Source organism: Plectropomus leopardus, chromosome 15 (genome assembly GCF_026936395.1).
Source record: "Plectropomus leopardus strain MGB_pleo_1.0 chromosome 15, ASM2693639v1, whole genome shotgun sequence".
Classification (NCBI taxonomy): Eukaryota; Metazoa; Chordata; class Actinopteri; order Perciformes; family Serranidae; genus Plectropomus; species Plectropomus leopardus.
The window spans coordinates 13,615,022-13,638,496 of NC_142190.1; the positions used below are offsets into that span (position 1 = coordinate 13,615,022).

Genomic DNA, 23,475 nt, shown 5'->3' on the forward strand with positions numbered 1-23,475 from the left:
TATTAAGTGCCACAATCAGGTCAATTTGTTAAATACTTTGGCTTTTGACCAAATATTTGCAAAACTAGTGGCATCAGTGTCCGTTGGGCTTTGTCTTTAGTGCCAATTAGCAAATGTTAGCATACTACTACTCAAAATTAATTGGTGAACATGATAAGCAATACACAGTATCACAAAAATGTTAAAAATGTCTTTGCGAGCATGGCAGCATGTTAAAATGTCTTCCTACAAAATCTGACTGCATAGGTTGTTGCATAGCAGCTTATAACGATTCATATTTACATTTATTGTTAGGGGGTGAATTCTAGTGGCCAAAGTTATTATGATGAGAACAAAGGAGGAAGTCAGGTGATGCAGTAACAAGAAAAAATACAAAAACAAGAAAGACTTAGCAGGGAGAAGGTCATGATAGGTCAAGCAAGCACAATACTTTAACCCAAAGTTCACTGTTTGTGTCCTGCATGAAATCAAAAGTCACCATTGATTTATCAAAACTTAATATCACATTATGTACTTAACATCATGTTGTCAGATTACACCATGACATAATAAACACACTTATTTTAACCCTAACCACAACTCTTTTCCTACACCTACCCTAACTAGAAGGAGTGCTACAAAAAACAAGCACGGGACCCCCACCCAGGAGACTGCTGTTCATGTCCTGTGTGAAACCAAAACTCAGTTTTGAGTAAATTTAATTACCTAACATGGTATGTTACATTGGCAACAAACATTTCCAAACTATGATCTTTTTTCAAAACCTAACCAAGTAGTCTTGTTGACTAAAATAGGTATGAGTGCGTGTTGATCTCCTGGTACTGGTAAAGACACACATTTAGGAAACACTCCTATGGGCCATATTAGATGGTTTAAACAACTGACTTATGTGGCCTTATAGGATGGAGGACTTGTTGTAGCATGCTTATTCTAGCATTTAGTATGTTGGCTAATTCTTCACATGGACACTTGTCTGATAATGACCTTGCAGTTCAAAAAGTTTTTTTGAAGCTTGCAAATTTCATTGTGCAGACAACTTTTCTTTTCCCAAAAAAAAACCTTCATTGCTGATTGTGTTAACTGTGCCAAAATCACATCAGCCCACAGCTGGTCCTGGGTGGTGGCTATGTGAACAAGTCATATCTATTAAAAAGGTTATCCCAGTTGGGTGAGGAAGACCTTGACTACATAGAGCCCTGACCTCAAAAAGCAGAGGCTATTATAGCAGCATGCTAATACACATGGATTTGGAATAGGATGTCCAACACTAACATATGGGTGTAAAGTTCAGGTGTCCACATACTTTTGACCATATAGCAGATAGACAGACCTCTGACAAGGTCACAGATGAAAAGGCAGACAAAAGAGACAGAAGAGGCTGATTTATTGATAACAATGTGGAGACGTGATGGATCTGGGCATCGAGGGAGCATTCCTCCCCGAGCAGACGTGACGGAGAGACGGCGAGAGAGAAAAACAAAGATGTGGCAAAGAGCAGAACAAGAAAGGAAACAGGAGAGACAGTCAGACGTGAAAATCACGGCAAATGTTTTAAGGTGAGAAAATGCAGTGATGACAGATGAGACTAGAGGAAACAAAAGAGAAGAAATTACAAAAAGAAGAGGACAAGGGGATAAAAGGCTGGGAAGAGAGAGATGACCAAAAGGAGAGAGGGGATTAGAAAAGTTGCAAAAGAAAGAAGAGACAGAGGGAGAAAGAAAGATCACAAGGGAGACAGAAGTGAGACAAAATAGGACTGACACAGATAGACGAGGAAGGGGAGGATAAAGAAAGAGAGAGAGGAGGAGAAAAAAAGGGGGGAAACAGCTTTTCTAAGCCTGCCAGGAGGAGAGTGCCAGCTGTGTTTATCTGACCTTTGACCTCAAGGCCACTCCAATCTCTACAAGTCTGACTAGCAGGCACACACACACACTCATATCCACCCCACAGTTCAGATGCAAACAGTGGATTATTGAAGCTCTTTTTTACCTGATTAAAACAGAAAAGGTTAGACCCACTGGCCAAGTAAGAGACACACCTGGAGGAAAACTATCCAGTCATTTCCACTCTTTTCCTTAATATTAAGACATTAATATAGTTTACCGACCTCACCAAACACACAGTTGTCTCTGTCATTGTTTTTTCTCTAAAGTCTTTCTGCTTTTTTGTGCCAGAAAAGTAGAGTAGCTCCCTAATCCTGCAGTCCTGGCCTCTGGCAATCAGCTCCTCTCAAAGGCCAGACGCACACAAATACACACTTACACACACACAACGTGTAGGCCAGATCAAAGCCTGACAGCCTCCACAGACCCCCACTACACACTGAAATATGTCTCTGGGCCTCTTTTTTTTCTCATTTTTCACCATTTCTCCTCATCTTCTCCCTCATTTCTTGCCCTCTCATCCTTTATCTTCTCTGTCCCCAAACCTTGTGTTTTTGTCCTCTCTCCTAGTTTTCTTTGTCTTTAAGCTCCATGTCTCTCATTCTGTCCCTGTGAAATATGTCCAGCTGGACTGGGCTTCTTCCTCCTCAGCACTCAGCTCACCAGCCCAAGAGAGAGAAGGAGAAGCAGCTGGTTTTACACAACACGAGGAAGGGATGGATGGATGGGGGATTTGGGGGTAGGGCAAGGAGGTAGATGGGAAAAGAGATATGGGGAGTGAGAGATAGAGAAATATGGGAGAAGGTGACGGAGGAAGAGTTGGAGATGGCGAGAGACAATGGATGGAGAGAAGTAGAGTAACAGGAGATATTTGCTGAAGGTAGATCTCAAATGACTACCCAACTCTATACTAGATGAATCCACACTTCACAATGTACTTTTAAGTGGTTTCATGTGCACATACAAAGTTTTACATTTTAAAACATAAAAATGGCTGTAAATAACACTGGAGTTTTGCTGAATTGTTCCATATCATGGGGATCATATTTTTTATTGATTTACAGGTAAACATCAAATCTTTGTTTTTAATAGAAAAATATTCCAAATTGAAACAGTTTAAAGACCATGCACTGTGCATGCTAGTCAGCTGTCACACAATCATGACTTACTTGGACAGCTGAATACAACAGACCTATCACAACACCTGCGCTTTTCTAACTGTAATAAGTCAAAAAGGCCACCATAAAAAAGGACTGTTATTGGTTATATGTAAATGTAATTTTGAGGAAACAGAAAAAAATGAAAACTTGCTTGTTTGTATGTTTTAGGGGTGTTGCAATATACCAGTATTGACAATAATCATGATTTAAAAAAAAAAAAAAAAAAAAAATTATAGAATTTATGCACATACGACATACGCCTTACACATAAGACAATATCGTGTAAATTATCCCATGCCTCTTAAGTCATTTAAATTTCCATTCTCACTTTGTCTCCCTCCAATAATGCCATCATGTTGCAATTTCACTAAGTTAACTATGTGTAATTGCTCTTTTTGTACACTTTTGTACAGTAATGATTAAAGACTAAAGAAGTTATGTTTCATTTTTCAATTATATTTTGCGAAAACACTGTGGTTAATGTTCGGTTGGGTTCAAGCACAAAAACCACTTGGTTAAGGTTAAGAAAACATCAAATTAAAATACCCAGTTTGGTCGCCACAAACACAGCTGTTGCTAAAAACATGTCGCTATAAATACCTCCTCCTGATGATAAACTCATCTCATATGTGATCTAAAACACATGACTGTAAAAATCTTTATATAATACATATGAAATGTACAAATGTAACATATTCATAGTTTGCAGAAACGTACAATGGCAACATATTGCTCTGGCGATTAAGCTGGATACATTCATTAATTTTGTCAGCATTTTAATTAAAAAATGTAGGTAGGCCATTGTTACTTTTTGGTGTACCTGCCACACAGGAAGTTACATGTTTATCATTTTGTCTCTGTTTTTTTTTATAAAAAAAAAAAACATCAAATACTCATTAGAGCTCCTGACGTGCCGAAATCAAGCACACACAGAGGTAAAGATAAGGATAAGCAGCTGAAATATGCAGACAGGAACCGGTGATAGGGTTAAAGCTAAGTGCTCCTCCTCAGGCGGCAGAACAAGCACTTTGTTTGGTTTAAACACAACACAAACTACATTGTTAGCGCTGCCAACAACAACAATCATGGCTCGAGAGAAAAGAGCGCCACCTCTCACCAACATTAATTCCAAGAAAAAAGAGACAGCATCGCCCACGCTGTCCTGAATGAAAGAAAAAGCAGAGATCTCTGAGGATTACCACATTAAACTCACCCTCACTCACCACAGATGAGAACACTGACTAAACATTTGGAGTCTACAGACATCTTTCACATCATTTAATCACATCTATACTTAACATATTAATTTGGCATTTGAGGATTAGTTCAGTAAATTACAGTGGCGACTGTTGATTTCTATGATAGATAGAGTGCTTTGGGTTTTAGCACACCCGTTCTGGGAATGAGTCACAGCATTATACTTCTCAGACTGAGACAAACAGAGATTACTAGGCTTACCTACTGCCACACAGGTAGACACTCTGTCAAACACACATGCATGACACACAAGGACTCACACACACAGCAGCAGACAGAAGCTAAAGCTTTAAGATACACACAATTAAACACAAGCAACAAAGGCAAGAAAATGGATCCAATTCTGTTGCAATCAATTTCAGGAATAAAATCTGGAACTGCCACTTTGCTGCTTTACTGATCAGAACTTAAGGCGGTGTTTGAGTTTAATTCAGCCTGTGAAAAGAGCCTTTGTATCACTTCCAAAGATGCATCAGTGAAAAATGTAGTTTTGGCTTTTACTGTCATATGAAAAACATTTTGCAACTGTGTGGTTTTCATAAGCGTCTGCAGCTTGAGTAAGAGGTGTATATTTCAAAATGAGCATATGTAAGCCTTTTGATTCTGATTAATTGTTTGTAGATGTTATAAGAAACAGACAGAACAATGTACTTTAGGCTTATAGATATGATACATTTGATGGCTTTTTCCCCTTCCCACATGGGGCTCAAGACAAAGCTGCAATATTTAAGCACAAGCTGCCCTGCAAAAAGAAATTCATGTGCAATTTTTGAAACATGAATCTGTTAAAAGTCTGAACAGAGAAAAATATACAGCATTTATCTTGAGTTCTTGTTTTTTTTTGGGTTTTTTTTACTGGCAGAGCAATCTGTGTTAGAAATTGTTCAACATTCCTACCCAACAGCTTCATAAAACTATCTATAAAACCTGATGACATATTACGGTGCACATTTATAATTCATTCTTTTCATGGCTGAGTAATGTCCTGTAAATTAATTTTTCATTTGAAGCTAGGACTGCATGCCAGAGTTTCTTCTATTATTGGACAGGTGGGGTCATCCTGCCTTACTGACAAGATTTTTACTAGTCTGAGTTTAAATGAAAGTTTTAGTGTCCCGAGATGATCTCAGTGTTATTCAGAGCATTTGCTGCCGCAGCAATAATAATAAACATCTGGACGAAACAGATTAATATTATTATTTATTATTATTATTATTATTATTATTATTATTATTATTACTATTAACATTATTGTTGTTGTTGTGGCCGTTGCTGCTGCTGCTGTTGTTGTTATTATTATTATTGTGCAATAAATAACTTTAAATTATCCTGCCAGATTTTGCACATAACCTTTCAAATGTAGTGTTTTATATACTGTAAAAAAAACTATACAAGCAAGCATAGTCATAGTGTAAAGGATTCTCCTTTTAAATGAGCTAAAAGCAATTAAATAAATAAAAATAAGTTAATATAGCATATATATGCGCAAACATCTGTTCTCCTGTAGTGTGTTTTACTGTCATATTCATTTACTCTATATCCTGTGAATCGTGTACATCTAGGCCACCATACTTTTTTCCAGTTAAATTCCTTAAATTCCTTCATTGTATCAAAATAATTATTTGATTTAATGAATGATAATATTTTTTAGTGTAATAAACACAAAAGAGAATTTTTTTTTTTGTTTACATTTGAAGCCCTACTTAAGATGAAACACATTTTTGATATCACAGATCATCAACAGAATAATTCCTGTACTGATTAAAGCAGCCCTTGCCACAAATTGCCGAAATATCTGTATGGTGTGGTCTATACATTTTACAGCATTTACCAGAGCAAACAGTTTCTAAAAACTGTTTGTTATCACATGACCAAAGAAACTTCAGTCACATGATAACAGGTGGTTGTATAAGGAGGGGGATCTTGGTTCGAACATGTTTTGTGGTGTTAAATGTGGACAGTTTGCTTTATCTTTCTTCTAGCCGTGGATGATCACCTGTCATCTGTTAGATTAATATTAGGTTAAAATGCATCTTTATTGAACTCTAGTGGGGAAAATATGATTGATAATTTTAAGATTTATTTGTCAAACTGTTTCCCAGTTGAATTTACTTTTAGACCATTGCGCCCATTATGTCTGCATGACACCATATACTGCCGGCTACAGTAAGTCAGTGGGATGACTCCATAATAAATGTGCTTGTTTGAGTGACGGTGCTCAAATTACAACACACATACCCTAACATATGTAGACAGACAAAGAAACACACACACACACACACACACACACACACACACACACACACACACACACCCTTATACACAAACACACACCCCTCACACTAAACCCAATTCCACAGCCGTCTACTGCGTACATTGTCTGCTGCTCCCGAAAACTACACAAACCCGCCCACCAACAAACACAACAGAGGCTCAGGGTCAAACACACATGTGAACACACATACATTTATGAACACACACATGCATGTGCATAACTACACACAGAAACCTGTGAGGATGTATTAACCATCACACGTGAAGACATGCACACCAGTATGAGTGCACTCCGCTGTAACACAAACACACACACACACACACACACACACACACACACACTACACTGGTGGTCCCGCTTGGAGAGGAGCTAAAGCTCCGTCTCTTTGTCTCTCGTGGGAGGCCGGGACAAAAGCAACAACCTGACAGGTAAACAAGCTGTCATGTTTGGGCAGACCTACCTGAGAAAGGCTCTCACCCTTCACAGCCTCACCCGACACACCCTCCTCCCACCTCTCTCCCACCGTCACCAGCTCCTGTCTGCGGCTTTTCCTCCTTGACGTTCCTAACTGTGCCTCCTAGTCTACGTCTCTTACCCGATTTTTACTGTAGATGATATTTGATTATCTGAAGATATTTGTTGCATATTTGTAATGCAACCTATCTTACCATACTTTAGGATACTATGCCTGCCTTGACTACTACTTTTGACTCTATGGTGCGTCCGATGTGTGTGACAGGTGTCAGTAAATGATGCAACGCTTTGCTACATGGAGACTTGGCAAGACAAGATGGCAGAGTCTGGACCAAGTCATTGTTTTGCAAGTCTCATGTTAGTCTCAAGTCTTTGCACTTAAGTCCCAAATCAAGTCCCAAAACAAGACTAACAACTCCCAGGGCAAGAGCCAAGTCTTAAACTTTGAGTTGCGAGTTGTAAAAGTCACAATGCACTTTCCAGCAAATGTAATGCCTTTTTAACAATGGAGAAGAAATAATTACTTTAATGGAAGTCTATTGTTTTTGACCAACACATTTTGCATACTGCAACTGGTTTATTGTTGAGCAGAGATTAGTTTTAATGCAAATTAAATCATCTCTGCTGTCATTTTTTCCAACTGGTGCTCAGGAACGTAATGTTAGCTCTTCATGGTTCTCTCCTGCAACAGGATGCTGTCGGATTGATTCAGACAAAGTGGATCTGGGAAGTTAACTAATGACTTGCTGGGAATAAATAGTGCTAACATTAGTTGATTTCAGGAAATAAATTGATGCATGGCATTTTTTTAAATAACATGGGCTACTTTAAATCTTTGGGCTTGGGGAAATATATTTTCGGTCAAATGGCTCAAGTGAAGTCATGAGTCACTGATGTTAAAGTCCAAGTCAGGTTGCAAGTCTTTTTTGAGTTTGTCAAGTCGAGTCAAAGGTCAAATATGTGAATTGAGTCTGACTCCAGTCCAAATCATGTGATTTATAGCCACACCTCTGCGAGATGGTGCTTGATGCTTTCACAACAGCCAAAATTTGATTGTGTTCATTGTTTCACACACCACACAAAAAATCTCCTTACAGGATGCAGAAAAGCAGGCAATAAAGACATGTTTCATAGGACAGAAAAAGAGCAAAGAAATTTCAGACTGAATTGCTACGCAGCAAGTATTTGTGCATAATGTCATGCAAAGTGACTTAAAGTTTATCCATGGTTGGTAAAAGAGGTTAATAAATGTCATAGATGACTTAATGGCCCTTTCAAAATGTATCAAAGGCTCTAATGCACCATAATGCGCCTCCAGACCACAGAGCACAGAATTTAAATGTTGTTTCTGAGGTTTTTCTACCCAAGAATAACATTTGTACAGCGATGCTGAATATAAGGATTTTTTTTCCCAGCAGCTTCAGTTCGAAATTAGCAGCATTATGTTTCTATATTGGACAGATCTGTATTATTTTTATTATAATGAGTTCAAAATTCTTGGGTATGTTTTACTTTTGGCATGGAACCTGAAATGTATCATCCTGATTAACAAATATCGGTCAAACCAAAATTATCAGAGCATTAGGCCAACGACATTTGGTTTGATATGTGTATAACACACCTCACACAGTTATCTTAAGTGCGTGCGCACACACACACACACACACACACACACACACACACACAACCACTGAAGTAGCAAATCCCTGCCAAGTCCAGCCTTTCCAAACAATTCAAAACATTTGGGAATAAAGTCCCCTAAGACTAGAGTCTAACAAAAGCCACCCACACCTGCTTTATCACTGGAGTGTATTTCTAGTGTTCCCCTCCAACTAAACATTTGGGAACTAGTTTGTTCATCGCAGATGTCAGATGGTGGAAGATCACGACCACAGGGACAGAGAAGGAGGGAGGGGGAGATACGACCAACAAAACAGACAATGAAACACGGATAAAGAGTGCACAGAAAAAAAGAAGCTTGGGGAGAGATTTGTTGACCCAATTTGTATGTGTAATAATAGAGCTTAAACACCTTTATATTTTAGCAAGGTAGGACAATATTATTTAAAAGCCATTACATATATAACAAATTCTTTTGCTTGCAGATTTAATTTCATTTATGAGCAATAAAATGTTCCCTTGTTCAATTCAATTCACAAAGGAGTTTTTCTGCTACAACTTTACTTGGTCTGGTATGACCAACAGTAACCTTAGATAAATTTTAATGTATATTATTGAGTCAATTTGCAGACTTAAGGACTCCTTACTACTTGTGCTTCTCTTATTCCAATTTTTAGCATTAATCCTACTTGTTGCATGTTCAGAAAAATAAATGACATAATGAGCTTCTTCTCTATAAAGTGTCTTCTGATCTGAAGCTTCTCTCAACAAAACAACATCATTAGTCTGTGCTTTCCAAAAACACTGCAAATCACTGCAGAAAAATAAATGCGTTCAATGATGCAACAATGCTATGATTGAGGTTTAGACACAAAAATGACTTAGTTAGGTTTTGGAAATTTAACTTTTTGGAATAAAACAGTACATGAGGGAGTTTTGTCATAATGGTAACAATATCAAACACCTGGTTGAGGTTATGTTAAGGAAATATGCCATGTACTTTAAAGCAGGAGAGCTTGCTACATCTCCCCCACCTCTGGGAGCGCTCTCCTCAAGTCTCCTTTTCACCTTAATCCTTCTTCTGAATGCAGAGTTTCTTTTTTTAGCTCAAGCATCTACTCAAGAAATTTTTCTTGGACACCTAGGATTTTCCGCTAAAGCTCCCACCATACTCAAAGTTGCTGCTCCGTTCCTATGGTTTCTTATCTCTCCCCACCTTTCCTTTTTTTCAAATTCTTTTTTTTTTTCAAACTATCATCACACATAGTATCAGAAGAATACATTTGCAGATCCAGATGAAGCATTGAGAATACCGAATATATAGAGACAGATAGAGATGAAGCATTGAGGAAACAAAATAGTGCCAATCAGAAAAAGACTACAAAAGCAAAATAAATCCAATGTAAAATAAAGTCAAATTAATTAATTAATCTTTCCATTTCACTTCGGTTGGTTGACATCAAACAAATGAATCACTTCCTGTGCGCCTATTTGGGGAAGTGGCTACAGTCCTCCAACACCACAACTCCTGTATACTGAGAAATACAGAGAGCTTTCTCTAGTGACAGTAGGCCTTATCAGAATGGTGTTAACTCTTTTGGCTGGACTTTAATGTCACTGACTGATGTCACCCACTCTAATTTTAGCTCCTAAAACTTTAAATACCTGTGATTTTAACCATTTCAGAAAAAAACAACAAACAGTGTCATCCTCTTGATGGGGGCTTATTTTGTTCTTGAGGACAAACAATGTATTTTGCGGTTAAATTTGAAGGACTTATTGAATCGTAGACTGCGCACAGGTCAGAACTTTACAGCAGAGCCAAACTGTATATACAGACGAAATTCAGCTGATTCTATATTGCACTGGGGGCCAATATAGTGATATCTGTACTTAAATATGCTCAGCTTTGCATGTTTAGTATGGGTGCCTTTTCATGACTTTCTGATATAAATTCATAGTACAGTATTAACTCAAACTATTGTGAAGAATATTGAAGATAAGGGTTGCAAGAAAGAAAATTGCATAATTTAATGCTTTTTTGTAAGCATAATAGACTTTCTACACTACAGCATTTGGGCTGTGCTTCATGATAATCACCAGCAAGAGGTCATAGGTCACTCTTTTTATTGGAAACTACATCATCAGATAAGACTGACAGAGGAGGAGCTGTAAAGACACAAGAGCCAAACGCTGCATTACACGAGAAGCCATGTGAAGGCGTTTGCGTGCGCTGCTGTGGGAAAACACTCTTTCCTGACTGAGGATAACCAGAGTCCCTGCAGTTCCTCCTCCTCCTCCCTAACTCCTCTTTAACCTGGTCTGCTCGGTCAGGCTACTGTGTGTATGTGTTTGCATTAGTGTGTGTGTGTGTGTGTGTGTGTGTGTGTGTGTGTGTGTGTGTGTGTGTGTGTGTGTGTATACATATATATATATATATACCTGTGTTAATCCATACCTGTGTCTGCGTGTCTGGCTTGGTGTGCAGCATGGGAAAGAATGAAGAAGATGAAATAGAGCAGAGGGGGAAATAAGTTGCTCCCTTTGGAGCTAAAATTTATAGAAGCTTCGCATTACCAACATTTGAACAACATTTGGGCTTAAGTGCAAATCTTAGCCATTGAAAAATATGATGTTGATGCCAAAGTTGCCATATTTTGGATTTTTTTGTGGTGGTTCAAAACTGGTTTTAAAATTCAAAATCAGTATTTGGATGACAATAGGCATCTGGTACAAATGCAGCCATAGATCAAACCTTTTTGCAAATCATAGTTATGATAGTCCTATTTCTTTATGGACAGTTAAATCATCATACTGCATATGCAATGCTTATATTTGAAGAAGTTTAGTATTTATGAGATTCTAATTGATGAACTTAAAAAAAAGAAAGAAAAGGTTTTTATTTTTCCACAAGTCTGTTGCTGCTTTAGAGGGAGTCTTCAGAAGAAGCTCCAGGCCTCTCTGCACTTTTATTGGCCTTGCTAATGACACAGTTTGAGCGATTTTTATCAGAAACCAGAACGTGAGAAGGAGCTAAAGTGCTTCTTGCTAAAGACTCATGTACAGCTTTAGAGCAGCACGTACTGTTTTATCTGACAATCAAGATAAAACTGCCACAGTGAGTTCACTGCTTCAGCTTTTCCCACTCTCCATTCCCATACCTGGATCATGTGGAATTCCCAGAGAAGGGCAGTAAATTGTCCAGCGGGGCGACGTTGTCCTCTCCCTCCTGAATACCTCTGACTCTGAGAAAAAGAGACAAGAGAGGAGGCATGTTGAGTTTCACCTACGTGTCCTTTCTGAAAAACACATACATCACTTTTTTTTTTCTTTTTTCTAAGGGAGCATGTGAGCCTGAGGTGGAGCAGCGTGTGTGTGAATGCATTCAGTCCACGACTTTCTCAGGCCAAACAACTTCCCAGATCAAGTGAATAGGGAGCGCAGTGCTTTGTAAGAAATTAAATACATTGTTGACCTTTTGTTGATGGACAAACATGGCTGAAGTTCCTGAGCAAATATGTAAAGGAGGCTCATTAATCCTCAGCGGTTTCTCTTGATCAATATGTGATGTTTACTTGCCGCAGAAAAGTTCGAACCTCGCCAAGAACATGTCACCTTGACTGGCTAGTGGCCAGAATGCTGTTTTGATGTATCAGCCACTATGAGAGAAATGAAATCCACCAGTGGTTTTATAAAGCGATGCTGTGGTCAATTCAGGACGTTATACGTCAGTTCTCTGAAAGCTGAGGTGTAAGTCAATGTGCCGTATGCATTCATTATTGGATCTGAGGCCTATGTTTAAATCCATAATAGTCTGCCATAAGTGTGATGGTGCTTCAGGTTTTCTAATCTTCATAACTCAAGTAATAATGCAGCAAAACTGTGGAAAACAAGTGCTCTAACAAGATGCACAGTGGACTTTTAAGTACAAACATTTTGTCTATTTATCACAAAAGCAACGATCCTAAGCTCAGTATTTCAGTATTTTGGGTAATATGCTCATTCACTGTGATGACATGACTTCAGTGGATCACTGGGACGCCAAGAAATAACACCTCGAAATCCACAAATTGAAGTTTTTAAACTTTGGTTTTTTGGGTGTTTTTTGTTTTTGGGGGGGGGATTTGATGTGTAAATGTTGTTTGATCTTTAAGCAGGCAGAGTTTATACCACAAATGGTTGGAGCTTAAAGCAAAATAGGTTTGGACCTACCATCATTTTTTATTTCAAGCCTGAAATTGATATTTATTTATCACGTATTAGAAAATATTTACAGAACAATTTCAGAATTGAGCTTCAGATACATACATTTTTGATCACAAGAGTAAGAGAATGAACACATGCCTAAATGAGGATTTTCCTTACTCACTAGTATGGATATTGACACATTTTACTCCGTTAATATGCGTAAAAAGCATATTATCCATACTGGATGCTCATGTCATGCAAGAATTCGGCTCAACCCTTTTAATAAGTAAGCTTTGGAGGAGCTCGTAGGTGTTTTTTTTTTCCCTTCAGGCAGAACTGGGCTAACCATTTCCCCCTATTCACGTTTCTTAGAGTGATTAGGGTGACAGCAAAGAGGACAGAAAAAGGATTTGCTAGAATCGGTAGAGCTCATTTGTTCTAACATTTTTTGTCCCTGAGACAACACTGGAAAAGGAGTTGGTGTATTAGCTACTTTCACTCCAAATTCATTTCATTTGAGCACAACAGTTGTGACCAGTTGTTGCTGTTACTAAAATTTGATGCACATATTCGCACGTCAAAAAAATAGCATCCTGCAAAAACACACTGGAGAGATTTTATATCCCATTTGGCCAGGGAACGCCTTGAGATCCTCCAGAAGGAGCCAAAGGATCTTGTTGGGGAGATGAACATCCAGGTTACCTTGCTTACTCTCCAGTCAAGACAACTGGACTCAAATACACAGCAGAGCATCTATAGATGGATGGTTGACTTCTGAGGGGGCGGCACTGTAGAGCCAAAATAAAAGGTGAAAGCTATCCTTCTATCACTTATTTCAGTTTACACAGTTCTTGCAAAATAAAATTTGCAATGCCAAAATTTTGCCTATTTGCCACCTGTCGTGACAAAGTGGGAAGTAAATGTTTCTTACTTGTGATTTGCTTTTTGTTGTTGATTTAGCAAAAAAGCAACTAAATACTTCTTTTTTTGCAGCAACATCTGACAGAATCTCACTGTCCCTTTCTGGTGTGACCATTAGAGGAAGTAAGAGGTAACATGAGGCAGCAGAAGCTGCACAATCACATTTTCCTACTGTTTGCATAGCTTGAATAACCTATTTTTGAAAAGGTGAATCACAATTACTCACCATACCTGCAGAGCCACCACAGGCACCTGTGGAACAGGTACCACACTGATTCAATTCAGCAGAATAAACCAGCACAGAGCCAGCAGTAAATGACCTCAAAGCTGCAGCGATACATACATGTGTGAGTGCATGTGCCTTGAGGACATACAGCTGTACAAGTTGGGGTGTGTGTGTGTGTGTGTGTGTGTGTGTGTGTGTGTGTGTGTGTGTGTGTGTGTGTGTGTGTGTGTGTGTGTGTGTGTGTCCATGCACATGTATATGGGAGTGTGTTTATAACTGTTTACACTCTCTGGGTTCAAGCCTTTGCTCAGCCTGGTTCCACTGAGCAGGCAGGTACACACTGACAGGCAGGGAGGCCGTGGCAGCTTCTTAATCATTTCTCCCTCCTTTTTGTTTCTCTTTTGACAGTCCTTCGCTCTTGTGTGACGGCCCACATCCCCGCCCCGGCCTGCTTCCCTTTTCAGGGCTCCTGAAGCGAGACTACTAATGCACTTGCTGCTCTCCCTACAGCCTCACCGCCTCGCCCTGAGCTCCAAACTCCCATGACAGCGCAGGACGCTCACTTTGTCTCCTGTGTTTGTCCAAAAATTGTTTCAATATGTATTTTTGGGAACGGTAATGTTTGCATAATAAATCTTTGTGTCAGGGGAATACAAAGAGAGCTATAGGTCGAAACCTGGGTGGGTCGGATTGGACACTCTCTCTCTCTCTTTTCCTGGTTTACTCTCCACTCTACTTTCCATTCTCTCTCTCTCTGCCAGGTTGTTTTTCCAGCCTGCTGTCAGTAGGTTTATATAGACATGTATCAGGCCCAGTGCAGAGGCTGGAGCTGCCTTCCTCTGAGTAACCTTTGGCAGTTCTCATGCCCTACATTTTGCTACCTTCACATGCCCATTCAGAGCAAGGCACTGAGAATCCGCAGAGTTATACATCATGCTATAAACATTTTGTTGTCACACATTTCTAACATGATCCATCGCCTGTGGCCATGTGCCAAAAAATCCAATTATAGAGCTATGTGCTGAGTAAGCTACGAGCTCTTGGTCCATCTGCCAAAAACAACATATCTAGAAATCACTCCTCAAGTACAATGTCATTATATTTAAACTGATCTCTTGTTATGGGAACCCTTTACAAAAGGCCAAAGGGATTTTACAGACACTCTGGGCAGCCCTGATGAAGTTCAGTCAAAAAGACAAAGAGGGGAGGGAAAGTTATGCACCTCAAATGATGAAAAAAATGGACATGCTTGCCTCTCTCAGCCCAAAAACAAGGAAGTGGAGCAGCAAAAACTGACATAGGCAAGAGAAATGGAGAGATTTGAGCCAGAGAAGAAGTACAAGATCTTCACAGCAATAGCCAAAAAGTCATTATGACCTCCAGCACTAACTTAAACATCAGCTTTACTAAAAAATAACCTTAACCAGATAATAATCTGTCCATTTCATGCTGCTTATCTGAACCTCCATTTTAGTAAGAATCTACAGACATGAGGTAAAAGTTCATAGGTTTGTTAAGAGGTGCATGAGCCTCCACATTCAAATGACTATTACAAAATTAAATAATATGACTTCTTTTTTTATCAATCTTCCACCTATATAGGTTTAGCTAAGTTTGATGCAATTAAATCTTCCTCATCACAGCAAAAGTTTGATATTTTCAGAAATATGATTGCTTTCTTTCTGGCAAAGTTTAAGATGAAAGATTGACACCACTCTCACATTTGCCTGTTATATACGTCTATAGTCAGCCACCAGTTAGCTTAGCTTAGCATAAATACCAGACCCTGGGGCAAACAGACTGGCTCTGTCCAAAGGTAGCAAAATCCAAAAACTGCACATCTAAAGCTCACTAATTAACAAGTTATGTCTTGTTTGATTAATCCCTACAAAAGCAATGACTCAGGGTTATGTGGTTGACTATTTCTTAGCTCTAATGCAGTCACTTTCTGGAATCTGCTGGTTGCTTTGCAACTGCGTTGCAATAATCCAGCCTATTTCTTGCCACAAAACAGCAAATTATCATTTTTACACTTTTGCTTTTTAGTTAAACAAACAAAATGTTACATGCTAGTTATTGAGCAAGCCGGACACTAAAGGATTTGAGCCCATTTCTGAACAGACTTTTGATGTGCACAACTCATTTTATGCTCTCGCACAAGTGAAGCAGGGCCACGAGTCGAATCCCGAGGTTTTTGCTTTTTTTCTCACTTGATCAATTGTACAGTGTAGCCAAACCAAGCTAGTTTGCAGGTGCTGCTAACTTTCTAACAAGCTCAAGATTCAAGATTCAAGATTCATTTTATTGTCATTTCCCAGAGCATTCACATGCACAGAATGAAACAAAATACCGTTTCTTACCGGCTCCTATCAGTGCATTTTAAAAAAGGCAGTAATAATATTATAAAAACAACTATAAATATAATAATACAAACAATATCAAATTGCTAAGATAAAAACTAAACAGACATATCAGACACACAAAAATATTTAAAACACACAGCATCACAACAGTTTAGCAGTAAGTTCAAGCAAAGTTGAGAAAAGTGCATGAGTGTTCTTTGTAAAGTGCTGTTTCAGTCCAATTGGAGGTTCATCTTGACAGGTGGCTCGCCTGTCAAGGGATGACTAACTGTGAACCATACCTCAATTAGCAAACAAACTTCTACCCACAGCACCAGAGCTTTCAAATTAATCTTTACGGACAACTGTCAATAAACAAAACAGTCCACAATAGCCGATGGACCATTTTATTTGCTAAATTTCACACTTTCAGTGTGGGCACCTTAGTCATGGTTTGACAATCAGACCGCACAGTTTCTGCACATAAATCATGAATTTTGGTTTAACATTACAAATGTTTTAATCGTACAGTGGGAATTGGAATTAAGCAACAACGATTCTAAAATGCACTCAAATCATACAGTGTATGCCCAGCTTTAGCCAGAATTTGTTTCCTTGGAGCCAGGCTAGCAGTTTTAACCTGTTTCCAGTCAGTATGCTAACCAACTGCTGACTGTAAATTTATATTTTACAGAGAGACATCAGAGTGGTGTGAATCCGATCGTAACTTCCACAAAGCGAAAACATGTAAATCCCAAAATATCAGACAATTTCTTTAAGGTTTGAGAAAAGATCCTGATTAGGGTTAGAAGAAACCGTAAACCAAAGAACAGTAATGTCATGCTACTTTCGTCTTCACTCCTCACTGACAACACTGTTATTCGTGCTACTGAAAGTTGTCCATTACAGGGAAACGTAAAAGTTGGTCATTTGAATGTTTGACCAGTCAACCGGTGCTGTCTGTTCTCTGATGTGCCAAAGTGAAGTTTATCCCTCAATAAAAACTTGGAATTTGAGGTCTCTTGGGTTTATTCTATCAAAAGACAATTAATAATGAGGTAAGGTGGATCTATTTTGCTGTTTTTATTGCTTAAAAATCCCTTAAATCACCCAAATGTGATTGTGAAAAGAAGCACGCGGCCTACTTGAGCCTCTTCGCTACAAACCCAACAGTCAACAGCCTCTTGTAATCAGAGCAGCCACGTGACCTTATGGTTTTTATTGTCCCTCACTGGTGACAGAAGCAGACTGAGAGGGGAAAGGGGGGGGGGGGTTTCCTTGATGAGCCAGAGGCTGGATTGAAAGCGGGGAAGCAGGGGAGGAGAGCGTATGGTGATCTGAGTGGGACGACGAAAGGCTACGCTATCCCAAACACAGCCTAGTGCTGTAAGCCTCTGCCATAAATCTCCGAGCTCGCCGAGCCACAGCCAAGCTTGTTCAGTGCTGTGTGCCGCTCCAGAGGCCAGAATCCAGATGTTGGAGAGAGACGGTAAATAAAACAATCTATCAAAACTGAAGAACCAAAAAGAAAAAAAAAAAAAAGAGGGGAGTTTTTTTTTTCCTGCAGATGATATTGGAAATCTGTTTTAAGCAATTATCAATGAGGCTGTGTCCAATACAAACTGCCTCAGTGAGTGGAATCAGTCCTTTAATCCCAACTGGGACAACACACATATTACAGCAGCGTGCACTCCATGCAGCTCAAGGTGTTTCTGAATACAAAACAGGCCTGTTCCTCTGGATTAGTTTTTATCATTTATAGATGCAGGTGGATTGAAGGGATAAACAGATATGGAAACCTCATTGTGGAAAAAATATCCGCGGCTTAAAATCTCATTGTGCTGAGCATAGTGATGGTTTATTGTTTAAGACCTCTGCCTCTGGACATGAACTCCTGCTGGCCCGGGACTGAATCCTGGAGGACCTATTTGTATCCCGTGTCCCGGCTGCTGTTTTGTCTTTCTCAGCTTTCAGTTGGTGTGATAAACAAAACACGGCAAAGGGGGCGGACTACTCAGATTCCAACTTCACATTTTAATGGTAAAGCTCTTGGATTGCCATGTCGTGCCACAGAGGAAGCAGAGAATTGGGGGATTTACAGCTTCTGTAGTAGGGATTTTTATATAAAACACACGTGTATGCCCATTTTATCTTGCCTCAGTCTCAGTTGTGAACAGTGAACAGTGAACAACAGATTAACCTAATCTGCCCAAATGAACTTCTGGTGTCAGGTTGAAGTAAATCAAGTGGCAGGAAGTGGAAAACTGAGTGCTCGTTTCACTATGTTTGATCTCTGGCTCTTTGCTTTGGTTCATACTGGGCTGATAAACACAAAAACACCATGTGCATTTTAAAGACGTCACATTACAGGATTTTAGGGATTTCTGGGTATTGAGGTTCACTGAGTTTTTAAACATTACCTGTTGCTGCCATTTGGAGCCGCCACCGTGCACAATAGCATGGTGCAGCCTTGGTTCTCAGTTCAAGAATTGGTACATGAAGTGATATTCTTGTGGTTATAAAATCATAGACAGATCAAGCAGATAGTTTTCTGTTTTTTTGTCTTTGTTGGAGGGTTCTTAATGCACCCAAATCCCCCCTAAAACACAGACAGAGACTAAATTACCTGAATTATGTAGTTTGTGCTTGTGACTATATCACAAAGTACACATGATTTTAGTCTTGCAAATGACTTGATCCCTTGTCTCTTGGAAACCTGCCATCACTGTAATATTCAACATACATTCTGTTGAAATGGTTTCACATCAAACGGAAATACTCTTGATGTCTTGGGCAACATTTTTATACATGTTTGTCCCAATTTCACTCTGGTATATTTGGTATCTTTGGGAATGTTTGTGCCTTGATCTTGAAAAGGATCCCTTGTGAGGGACCCCTATCACTGAGTAAACTCATGCCTATGTCACATATTCTATGGTTATTTTGCATTATATTGGGTGCATATCAATAACAGTACAGAAGGACTGATAAACTGTACAATAAGCCAAAACAGTGAACACAATAATTGTAGGAAGTTTGTGTAAAATAATTTTGGTGCATTTTGAGCATATCTGCTCTAACTATGGAATCAGAGATGGGTTTTATTGCTGGTAACATTTTATACAATGTTACCAGCAATAAAATGTTACCAGCAATAAAACCCATCTCTGATAACATTGTATAAAATGTTACCAGCAATAAAACCCATCTCTGATAACATTTTATACAATTCTCTGTCTGAATTGGGGGTTTTTTTATGCTTGTTTTTTTAACAGCCATGCACATTTAATAGGATTACTTTTGACAAAGTCAGTGTTTTCTTCTCCCTCACACTTGGCCATTGTTCTGTCAGCTCTTTGGTTGTTTTTAAACTGCATACTTTTCTATGCAGGATGGGGCTGCTAAGCAGAAAGTCAAGGCTCTGTGAATATGACTTGTGTTCAAGTCTTCACCATGCCCTCATTCGGTAAGATTTTCTTTCAGTTTATGTTTTGAATAATAATCTAAACAATAAAAATTACAATTTAATGCAGTTTTTTAAAACAGAAATAATGAAATGCTTTGCTATAGGCCTACTGTATAATATTTTTAAAGGTTTTCTTACACCGTTTAAAAACCAAAAAAGGCCTTGGGGCCCCCAGTGAAGCTTTGGCAACTCCTAATGGAGGATAGCAACCAGGTTGGAAACCAGTCTCCTAAGAGACGACTCTAAACTTCAACTTCAACTGTGCTGCATTTTCACACCAGTAGTCAATAAGTGAATAATGAGTGAGTGGAGTAAGGTTGTTACATTTACACTGTTACATTTAGTGTTGAGACCAGGAGTGTTAAGCCACTAAACGTCTCCTGGATTCATCAAAATCCGACCAGAGGAACAATTTCTTGAAGAGATGATAAAATCTAGAGTGAAAGAAGATGATACTGTATTGATAACTTGCCTGTTTTTACTTATTAAGTCAAAGAAAGTAATGGAAATGAAATATGTTGGCTTGGTCCAAGTATGGTACTCAAGCTGCCCGTTTTGGTGGTCGCCCATTTAAATGTTCCACCAAAAGGAAATATCACTTTAGCCAGCATTAGGTTTATGCTCAGATGAAAATCTGGAAGCTGGACGTCCGCTTCTCATCAGCACTAAGCCAAAGAGGCCCACCGAGTTTGGATTAAGTGGAAAAAAGGGATGATGCCTCCTCTTGAAATGATGATCTATGCACCAGACCTGTTTACGTTGGTAATCTCCGAGCCCTGCGCAATCAAAACATCACTAATTTCACTGCCGATTGGAAACTGTGACATCTGCGTTTTCAACACACTTCAAGGGGGACTGCTTCAAAGAAAAAAAATAGGCAACTGGGAAGCATCCATTCCTCATAATAGCCCCAGTGATGAGAGGGTGACTTCATCCTCGTCCCCTCACATGTTTTGAAGTGGATGGATATCCATAGTGGAAACTTTATGCAGTAAATATCAGGGCTGTCTTTCTAACAGACTGTTGTGTGTCTGTCTGGGCAGGCTGGCTGGTGGAGTGTTTGGCTTGTTGACATGCAGGCGGACTCTCCGGCTCTGCACCCAGTTAGAAACACGGCTTCAACGTTACAAAGAGGCTTTCCATCCTGTCGAGCTGCCCAGCGTCAAGCTCACAAAACCCTCCTGATTGATTCTACAGAGTCTGGACGACATACAGTTCAAAAGCACTTCTTCTGCTCTTCGCTCAGCGGAAGCAGGCCTTACATACTAATGCCACCAGCTCGGCTTTATTACAGTTGTCCAGGATGGGGAGCTCACTGGTTGAAGAGATGAAGAACATTAAATAGAAGTCCTCTTTTCTTTGGGTTGGACCTGATTTAAACAGCTGATTCTTAGATTAACATGATTCAGAAAAACACATGAATCTGCAAGTGTGTGATGCTTGTGTGTGTGTGTCCAATGTAACACACACACACACACACACACACACACACACACACACACACACACACACACACACCTCCAAACCCTTATCCTGAAGGGGTGTGAGCTTGTTTTCCAATTTTCTTTGCAGTGTGCATCAGCCCTGCTGTTATTTAGGAATAACTATTTACGCTGTGGGGTGGGTGACCATCAGACAGGTCCTGGCCACAGACACACACCTCCTCCTCCTCCCCCTCCCACACACACACACACACACACACACACACACACACACACACACACACACACACACACACACACACACACACACACACACACACACACACACACACACCAAACGGGCTAAATAATCCCTCCACCTATTTACACAGGAGAGATGAGGCCACGGCCTCACCTGCAGGGCACTACTTAACTCCTCGAGTCACTCGTTGAGTAATCACAGCATTCTCCTACCTGCCTGCCTACTACCTAATTATAGAGAGTGTGCGTACATGTGTGAAAGACTCATTATTTAGCAATGCAGGCCTCACAGGTAGACAATTACACTGATTTTTGCATATTATTGCTATTTTGTGGATACAGTTGCTAAGGTGCTGGGGTCAGTATCGCAGCCTGCAAGAACACACTTGTAATGTGGCCCCAATTAAGCAGGATGACCTGCATGCTTTAGGCTTTAAGTGCAGACTTTTTGCATTTGCAGCAATTGAATACTGTCACATTATTTGGTCGAATGTAACTTTTAATATTTAATTTTAGATGTTACAAGTGTTTGTAGCTCTCTTGTGGTACAATTTAGTTAGATTTTCACTTTATTTGACTCAAAAAATGGTTCCTGACTATGGCTGATAACAATTAATCAACAACTGGTTCATCTACTGTTAAGAAATTAATCGAACATGTGATATTTAATCAAATAATCGATCAGATATGCAATGCTGTATGCAATATGTCACTGTGAGCTTTGATTGTGAAAAAAACGCATTTGGTATTGTTTGAAATCACGAACGTTTTATGGTGTTTGATTAATCGATCGTTCATTTTACCAATAATCAGTTAAGGAAAGTGCTTACATATGCAGCCCTGTTGCTGACTATAAATGTAAACATCTGGTTGTTCCAAAAATCTGGATTTTTCGTGCACAGATTCAAGCCTCAGTCTTGCATCACTGCATCTCACCTGGATGCGCAGTGCGCATATTTACACTTCCATTTTGTTACAGGAGTAACCCGATGTACTCCTTGGAAAGAAAAACAGCTGACGTGAGGATAGGTGAGAGAGCCTCCGAGTGTCTCAGAGAGGCACCATGGGAAGGAGGCCTGTCCGTGTCCTGGAGGGAGGCCCGCAGCTCCCCTTTAATCCCTCCAGGATCCCTCTCTCAGAGCCCGGCTTTGCTTCGTGCGCAGCTCTTGGCCGAGTTAAAAAGGAAAGTGTAAGGGTGGGACAAATTTCACACTTTCTCCCATGTCTCAGGCCAAAAGAAGGAGCTCGTAAACCAAAAATGTGAAGCTGGAAATATTCTTTGCCACACAGACGCTGTGGTGGTTTAGTGGTGGAACTGGCTTGTGCGTGGGCTGCATATTTTGGCCGTGGACGTTTAAAAACCGGCCTGGGAGCGCGTTTTTGTCTCTGTTCAAAGATCAGTTCTGCAGTTGAGATGGTGATAAGGACATGAAAAAAATCAAAAGACCTACAATAAATGAAATTATTCTTTAAATATTCTATTGTGTGATTTTTACATGCATGGATTTATTTATTAAAAGTCTTCATGTCTGATCCTGTCCGCCCACGGCTTACAGTCTAAACCCACTTTAATCTCGGCTACTTGTGGCCTACTTTGTTACTTTGCCTTTTAGGCTGGGTTATCTATTAACAGCCGTGCTGCAACGCTTTAGATTTGACCCAAATCATTGGTTTATTTGCTGTAGCAGAAGGATTTATAAAAGTGTTGTGTCTCCGTCGCTTTCGTTGTGTTTTGTTTCTTTGTGTCTCTCTTTGCCATCGGAATATTTTTTTAATCCAGAAGATATTATTTTCTAAATTGTTTTACTTTTTAACGCAAGAAATTCAATTCAGCCCTGTTTACAGCATTTAAGCCCAGAACAAATGGAATGTTGACGCAATTAAATGTTTTGATACCAAAAGCAGAAAAAAATGTATCTTAAACGTGCTTGTAAATATTCATATATGAACAATTAATTGTTGAAATAATCATCCGTTGACA

The 23,475-nt window shown here is 39.4% G+C and overlaps 1 long non-coding RNA gene across 1 annotated transcript in view; it reads right to left on the reverse strand.

Moving 5' to 3' along the window:
- Positions 1 to 23,475, reverse strand: part of LOC148187249 (uncharacterized) — a 72,748-nt gene that overhangs the window by 25,741 nt on the left and 23,532 nt on the right. The window contains exon 4 of the long non-coding RNA XR_015778971.1: positions 11,831 to 11,914. This is a non-coding gene — a long non-coding RNA (uncharacterized LOC148187249). The remainder of the gene's footprint in view (positions 1 to 11,830; positions 11,915 to 23,475) is intronic.